Source organism: Populus euphratica, unplaced genomic scaffold (assembly GCF_000495115.2).
Source record: "Populus euphratica unplaced genomic scaffold, PopEup_1.0 scaffold129.1, whole genome shotgun sequence".
NCBI lineage: Eukaryota > Viridiplantae > Streptophyta > Magnoliopsida > Malpighiales > Salicaceae > Populus > Populus euphratica.
The window spans coordinates 1,099,487-1,107,105 of NW_011499907.1; the positions used below are offsets into that span (position 1 = coordinate 1,099,487).

General features: G+C 33.0%; 1 long non-coding RNA gene and 1 pseudogene across 1 annotated transcript; both read left to right on the forward strand.

The window, feature by feature from the left end:
- The first annotated feature begins 415 nt into the window (after positions 1–415).
- On the forward strand, positions 416–827 carry LOC105133522 (uncharacterized). The gene is made up of 2 exons (XR_843815.1): positions 416–522; positions 794–827. It is a non-coding gene; the product is annotated as an uncharacterized LOC105133522 (long non-coding RNA).
- Positions 828–3,218: 2,391 nt separating this feature from the next.
- LOC105133523 (probable mitochondrial-processing peptidase subunit beta) lies at positions 3,219–7,299 on the forward strand (annotated as a pseudogene).
- Positions 7,300–7,619: the final 320 nt, after the last annotated feature.

Below are 7,619 nucleotides of genomic sequence, written 5' to 3' on the forward strand. Positions count from 1 at the left end.
ATAGCTAATGAAAAGGGGACATAAAATCTCATATCACAATTGCACAATCTGCTTTAAAGAAAAATTTCATTGTTAGAGCTACCCCGCCTACCATCGGCACAATTACTCCGCCTACTATGACAAAAATTTTGTATTATTTATTTTGTTTTATTATATATAATAATAAATATTTATAGGGGTAAAACTAAAAATTCAAATCAGTATTAGAAAAAGCTTGAAACTTATTTTTTTATCCCTGTCAATTTTAAAAATCAATTTTAATTACCGAAAATTATGTTGGAACACTAAAAAAACCTTTATATGGGTATCAATTCGGTGAACCAGGTTTTTGATAAAAAATAACAGTTTTGATCTAAAATAGCCTAGAACTCATTTTTTTATTCTGGTCAGTATGGTTGGACCCATATTGACCCGGTGGACTCGGTTTTAATAAAAAAATGATGGTTTTGACCCGAAACGGCAAGAAAACTCATTTTTTACCCTGGTCGACATGGTTTGACCCGTAATGACCTGGTGGACTCGGTTTTGACTGAAAATGATGGTTTTGACCTGAAACTCATTTTTTACCCTGGTCGACATGGTTTGACCCGTATTGACTCGATGGACTCGATTTTGATCGAAAATGATGGTTTTGATCTAAAACAGCCCAAAACTCATTTTTTACCCTGGTTGACATGGTTTAACCCGTGTTGACTTGATGGACTCAGTTTTAATCGAAAATGATGGTTTTGACCTGAAACTCATTTTTTAGCCTGGTCAACATGGTTTGACTCATATTGACCCGGTGGAATAGGTTTTTATGGAAAGATGCGGTTAACCCGAGAAAATGTATTTTAAAATTTTAAACTTTTTTCTTAATTTTTTTGGTTTTTTATGAATAATAAAATAAAATAACATTCAAGAAAATCTTAGTGAATCCAAAATTAGGTTACAACAAGGTGTGTCGATGGATTCTTGCAGAATTTCCAAGGCACAAAAATAATTTCTTTCAAGCTGCATTTCTTGAAACATCTTGGAGACACTTCTAATATTAATTGATGGATTAGTTCTATGATTAGATTGGAAATTAAAGAGCTTCAACTTTTCTTATCAAGCATGACATTATTTTTCTATCATCATCATGGGCTATTAGGTGATGAATATTATAGATTTTCCTATTAGCTTCTTCCCCGTCCTGGTGATTTAAGATTAAAGCACTTGCATCTAGGAACTTGTGTTTTAAAACCTCCTGCTGATTTTATCAGATTCAACAAACAAATAACTTTACAACTGCACGATGTATTTTTGGGAGAAAAATTTCTTCCATCCCTCCTCCCGAACTGTTTGCTTCTTCAAGGTCTAATGTTGATATGCTGTAAACATATGTCCCTTTTAAAAGTTTTCAGTACTTTACTCCAAAATCTAGTGTTGCTTGATTGCTCCAACCCATCACCAATTAAGGCATTAGCCGTAAATCTCACGGATTTTGAGTACAGTGGAGACGTCATGTATACAAAAAAGCTAAATTGTCAACTGTTCAGTATACAAAAAATAAATTTAACAAAAAAGAATTTGAAAAAAAAATATCGATAAAAAAACATTTGGAGAAACACTGTAGCAAGGCAAAAATCATATGAGAAAACATTGTAACAATCTGTAGTGTTTTAAATAACTACAGAGCTAAATTATCAATCAGCTTAATATGAAAAAAAGTAAAATAAAAAAAGATAATTCTGAAAAAAATTATTTAATAAAAAACCATGTAGAGAAACACTGTAGCAATTTAGTGTTTTAATGAAAAATATTTTAAAACTAAATTCTCAATCAACTCAATAATAAAAAAAATCAACAAAAATAATTATGAAAAAAAAATATAAAGAAGAAAGACAATTTTGGAAAAAAATTAAAAAAACAAAAAAAAAACATGGAGAAAGCTAAAGCTAAAGCTAAATTCTCAACCAACTCAATATTGAAAAAATAAATTCGACAAAGATAATTTAAAAAAAAAAACATATGGGAGAAACACTACAGCCAAATCAAAACCATGTAAGGGAAACATTGTAGTAATCCATAGTTTTTTTTTTTGAAAATAACTACAAAACTAAGTTGCTCAATATATAAAAAAAAACTGACAAAGAGTATTTTTTTTTAAAAAGAGTCAATTTTGGGTAAAAAATAATAATAAAAACATGTGGGAAAAGCTATAGTGTTTTAAAAAAAATACCTAAAAAACTAAATTTTCAACCATCTCAATAGTAAAAAAGTAAAATCAACAAAAATAATTCTGAAAAAACAAAACCAAAAAAGAAAATATGAAAAAATGACAATTTTGGAAAAAAAGAAAAACAAATAAAAAATAAAAAAACATGTGGGGAAAGCTAAAGTTAGATTATCAGTCAGCTCAATATTAAAAAAATAAATTCAATAAAGATAATTTTAAAAAAATATACGGGGAAGCAGTACAGGAAAACAAAAACTATATAGGGGAAATACTATACAAATCCATATTTAAAAAAAAAAAAAATACGAAACTAAATTTTCAACCAATTTAATATAAAAAATAAAATCCACAAACCATTTTGAAAAACAAATCATAAAAAGAAAAAACAACAATGTATGAGAATATTATAGCAATCCATAATGTTTTTTTTTTTAAAATACATAGTTAAATTTTCAACCAACTCAATATTTAAAATAATTAACAAAAATAATTTAAAAAAATTAAAAAGAAAAGAAGAAATCAGAGTAAAAAAAAGCATGTAAAAAAAAGCATGTAAAAAAAAGAAAAAAAAACAAAAAAAACATTACAATTAAAAACCTTTGCGTTTTAAAATATTTGTTAATAATTATATATTGAAAATCACTGTAATGAACATAAATTTATAAGAATATATAAAAAAATTTGTTAGGTTATAATGTGATTTTATTTATTAAAATAAATTTTATAATTCGTCTTTTACTGTGAAAAACTTAATAATTTATATAAAAAAATTATTAATTGATCCTGTCATTTAGATTTATCTAATATTTTCTCTTCTTACAAAGTTAAACATTAGACTTTATAGATAAATATATTAATATAAAAAAAATCTTCTTAGTTTTTTTCCAATCACCAACTTACGTAATTAATTACTTGTAATTTGTAAATCAAAAGCTATCACTTCCATTATTGCTTGTAAATTAAATGTATTAATTAATATTTTGGTAACAAAATTGGTAAAAACACATGCTTGCAACGACACGTCGTTTAAAAAATCACACCTGCAAGTCACCTCCATGTTTTAATAGTCATGTCTCCACTATCCTAGACCCTCTCAGGTCTCCACTGTTTTTATCTACAAACTCTAACACACGCAAACCAAAATCATGGCTAGGAAGCGCCTTCTAACCCTAGCTCGCCGGCCCCATAGACCTTTATCAGCAACCACGGCCAGATCCTTTTCCAATGCCGCCTCCGTCGCCACCGTCAGTTCCACCACACCATCCACCCACCACCACCAACCGCCATGATCTACGACCGATTAGCTGAATCAGTCAAATCAAAGCTCAAACTCCTCGAAAACGCGGACCCAAGATTCCTCAAATACGGGTCACCCCACCCAACTCTCAAAACCCACACCCATATCCTCTCCTCACCTGAAACCCGCATCACTACGCTCCCTCATGGTCTCCGTGTCGCTACTGAGTCGAATCTGGCTGCTAAAACTGCGACTGTTGGGGATTGGATTGATGCCGGGTCGAGATTTGAGTCCGATGAGACAAATGGGACTGCTCATTTCTCGGAACATATGATATTTAAGGGAACGGAGAAAAGGGGTGTGAGGGAATTGGAAGAGGAGATAGAGAATATGGGAGGGCATTTGAATGCGTATACAGGTAGAGAACAGACTACCTTTTATGCTAAAGTTATGGACAAAGATGTTAACAAGGCCTTGGATATTTTGGCCGATATTTTGCAGAACTCTACTTTCGATGAGGGGAGGATATCTAGGGAGTGGGACGTTATTACTTTGGAAATGAAGGAGGTAAATTTGGGTTTTTTCTGTTGTTTGAACTTGGATTGGAAATGGATTTTTGTTGTTTTGCCTGTTGTGTCTAAAGAGTCTAGCGTTTTGTGTTCGGTGGTTGTAAAATTCTGTCTTCTGGGTTGTGGGTTTTGGTTGTTTATGTTTAAAGTTTTGTGCTTTTGGGTTTAACTGTCATGAAAGTTGGTGTCTTTGTAGCTTTGGTCAATGGGATTTGACACGGTTCTTTGTATTTTTGGGTTGAGCATGTGGGAATTAGAATTGCATAGTTTTCTATGCTTGCTGGTTTTTAATTTAGAAATGCTAATAGTTGTTGATTTACTTACAAGTAAATGAGGGATGTCATTGTTGTTTGCAAGTGTGGGTCATTTAGTTAACTTTTTTGGTGTTTGTTTTATGAAGTTTTTCAAATAGAAGGTGTGGTGTTTGTTTGTCGGGTAGTTTTAGATGTCAGGTCCTAGCATCAAAGTTTCAAACTTGTTTAAATGAATCCTGGTTATGGAGAAATGGTCATGTATTTGTTAGTGAATGGTTTTAAATGTTATGTTCTAGTGATAAAGTTTTAAACTTGCTTAACTTGATCTTTGTTGTAAGCATACTGAGTTGTTTGCTATGCTGTGTACTGAACAAAATGCTCAATTGCTTTTCAAAGTTACGAAAGTGGGTAATTTTCATGTGAAAAATGTGTTGTTGTATTGTACTTCCAGTAACATTTTACTGCCGGCATTCAGTTTTCTTAGTTCAATGTTTTCTATGGATATAGCCTTGATTTTGCTTCCTGCTTCTAACAGTTATAAATGATGTATGTGGAAAATTGTAGGTTGAGGGGCAAACCGAGGAAGTAATTTTTGACCATTTGCTTGCAACTGCTTTTCAATACACTCCTTTAGGTAGAACTATTCTGGGACCTGCTAAAAACATCGAGACAATATCCAGGAATGATCTTCAGAACTATATACAAACACACTACACAGCTCCCAGAATGGTAATGCTTTATGTTATTTTACTTTTGTACAAGATGGAGTTGTGGGACTGCTGAACGATTATTTCCATTTTCCTTTCTGCTTGCTATTAAGATTGAAGGCCTTCTGTTGAAATTCTTATCATGGGTATTTGTGTGACTTTCATTTCAGGTGATTGTCGCATCAGGGGCTGTGAAGCATGAGGAATTTGTTGGGGAAGTAAAGAAGTTGTTTACGAAGTTATCATCTGATCCAACTACTGCTGCACAGTTAGTTTCCAAAGACCCTGCATATTTCACTGGTTCTGAGGTGGGAAGATGTAACTTGAAATCCATGCCTTCTTTCTATGCCTTTTTCTTTCTCTAAACTACTGTTTCCGCTTATTGTTGTGAAAAATCAGGTCAGGATAATTGATGACGATGTTCCTCTGGCACAATTTGCTGTCGCTTTTCAAGGAGCATCTTGGACAGATCCAGATTCCATTGCTTTGATGGTCATGCAGGCTATGTTGGGTTCTTGGAACAAGAGTGCAGGAGGTGGAAAGCACATGGGGTAACCTCTCCTCTCTCTAATTTACCACATTTGCCGCTATTCATCTTTAAAAAATCATTTGTATTAGGGGAGGCTTCATTTAACAGTTTAGGAATTTTATTATAACATTTCTGGAGAGCAAATTTGTACAGTGGTCTGTATTTACAGAAATTGTGTCGACTCATGAGCTACAAATGGAATCCCTTATGCTGGTGGAGTTATAAGCAATTAAGCTTAAAAAATAAGATTTTTCAAACATTACATTTAATAGGGCTGCGTGATTAACCCCTAAGGTTTCAATGATCATTCTTTTCTATGTTTTTCCACATCCTAACAAGTTTCAAAGTTTAACTGGCTGACTATTTGAGACACTTTTGTCTTGTTAGCAAGGGCATTGATTAAATCTCAATCATTGGACAGTTCTGAACTACCACAAAGGGTTGGCATTGATGAAATAGCAGAAAGCGATGGCTTTCAACACAAACTATGAGGACACTGGTCTTTTTGGTGTTTGTGCTGTTGCGAAGGTATGGAGATTTTTCTTGTTTTCTTATTATTTGGAAAAATGTAGCTTTAGCATAGTCGAGCAAGGAATGGAAAAGGTGCAAGTAACTTTGGAATGAATCTTAATGTGTCAATAATGTTTTCACATAGCCTCCAATAGGAACTTGACTGGCACTCTCTCTCATCATGTAATTTGGTTCATCAACCAATGCATAACTCTCAGTAAATCATGCTTCTGAGAACTTTTATGAAGTCAGTTCCAATCTTGCACTGCTTTGACTGGTATATAATTGGAAATTGTATGCCTTCCTAGGTAATGCTACATTATGTGTTTGTGGCCCACCATCATTTCTTCCCATCATCTCTCTTTTGCTGTCTCATTTAAATTAGTCATTAAAGATTTGTTACTTGCTGATTCGTCTTTGAAAGCATAAGATGTTCAAGTGTAGCAAGTCTCTGCTATGATATATATATCATGATAATTAAGTCATTTTGCCTTTTGATTGGATTCTTGTTTAAGATGTTTTTTCCCTCTTTTCTCAATGAAAAAAATTGTCTGATGCTTTGTTTTCAGCCGGATAGCTTGGATGATTTAGCCTGGCCAATCATGCACGAGACATCTAAGTTATGCTACAAGTTTCAGAAGCTGATGTAATGCGTGCTTGTAATCAGGTGGTTACTAATGTTCATCCTTCGTTGGCTGATCTTTTAGCTGGTGCAAAGGCTTTCAAATTATTTTCATCTAATTTATCTTGTCTCACCAAAACCTAAGTTATTAATTATGACAAGATTGCTTGATTAGGAGATTCAAAGGGAACCCCCCCAGCTGCCACGCTGTCTCCCCCAACCAATCTAAACAGTTACAGAATGATGAAAGTTTTTACAAGATATGAAGAGATTTTTTTCTTCGTTAGATTCAAGATTTTTTTCTTAATTATTTCTAGCACTCCCCTTTACTCTGCAGGTATTGGTTTGGTGAGGACATCTGCCATTTGCTGGCAACGCATTCCCTAATTCTTCCTTTGCTAGCAAATTGAGACTCTGAAAATTAGATGGCCATATCTGTATTGCCACAACATTACTCGCCCACGCTCTCAGTTCTAAGACCATCATGAAGAATAACAAGACCTTGTTAGGAGAACTATTTGATTTCGTGAAGGATTCATGACCTTTTCTCGTTATTTGTAGCTAAACTCTACTCATTGATTGGTTGAGATTTATTTGTTTTGTTTTATTTTTGGTAAGGAGAATCTCAAAATCAGATTGGTTGAGAATTAACTGCAGCTTGTACAGATCACTCTTATATAATATAATTTCCTACAATGTCACTCCTGATTTAGAAAGGAAATTTTTTTTTTCCTATACTACCGGATGACAGCTGCCTTGTTAAATTTCCTACAATGTTATGTTTTACCCTTCAAATATATACATATATAGCAGCAGTCACGAGAAGGAGTATTTATATCTCCTCTTTCTTTTGCTTTTTGCTTCAGAGTAGGTTTATTATATCATTATCATTATTATTTAACTATCAATAGAGCATCAAAGGCTAATGAAACTTGAATTCCAGGTATTTCTAATTATAGCTCTTCTTGTATTCTTTATTTGGATATACAAT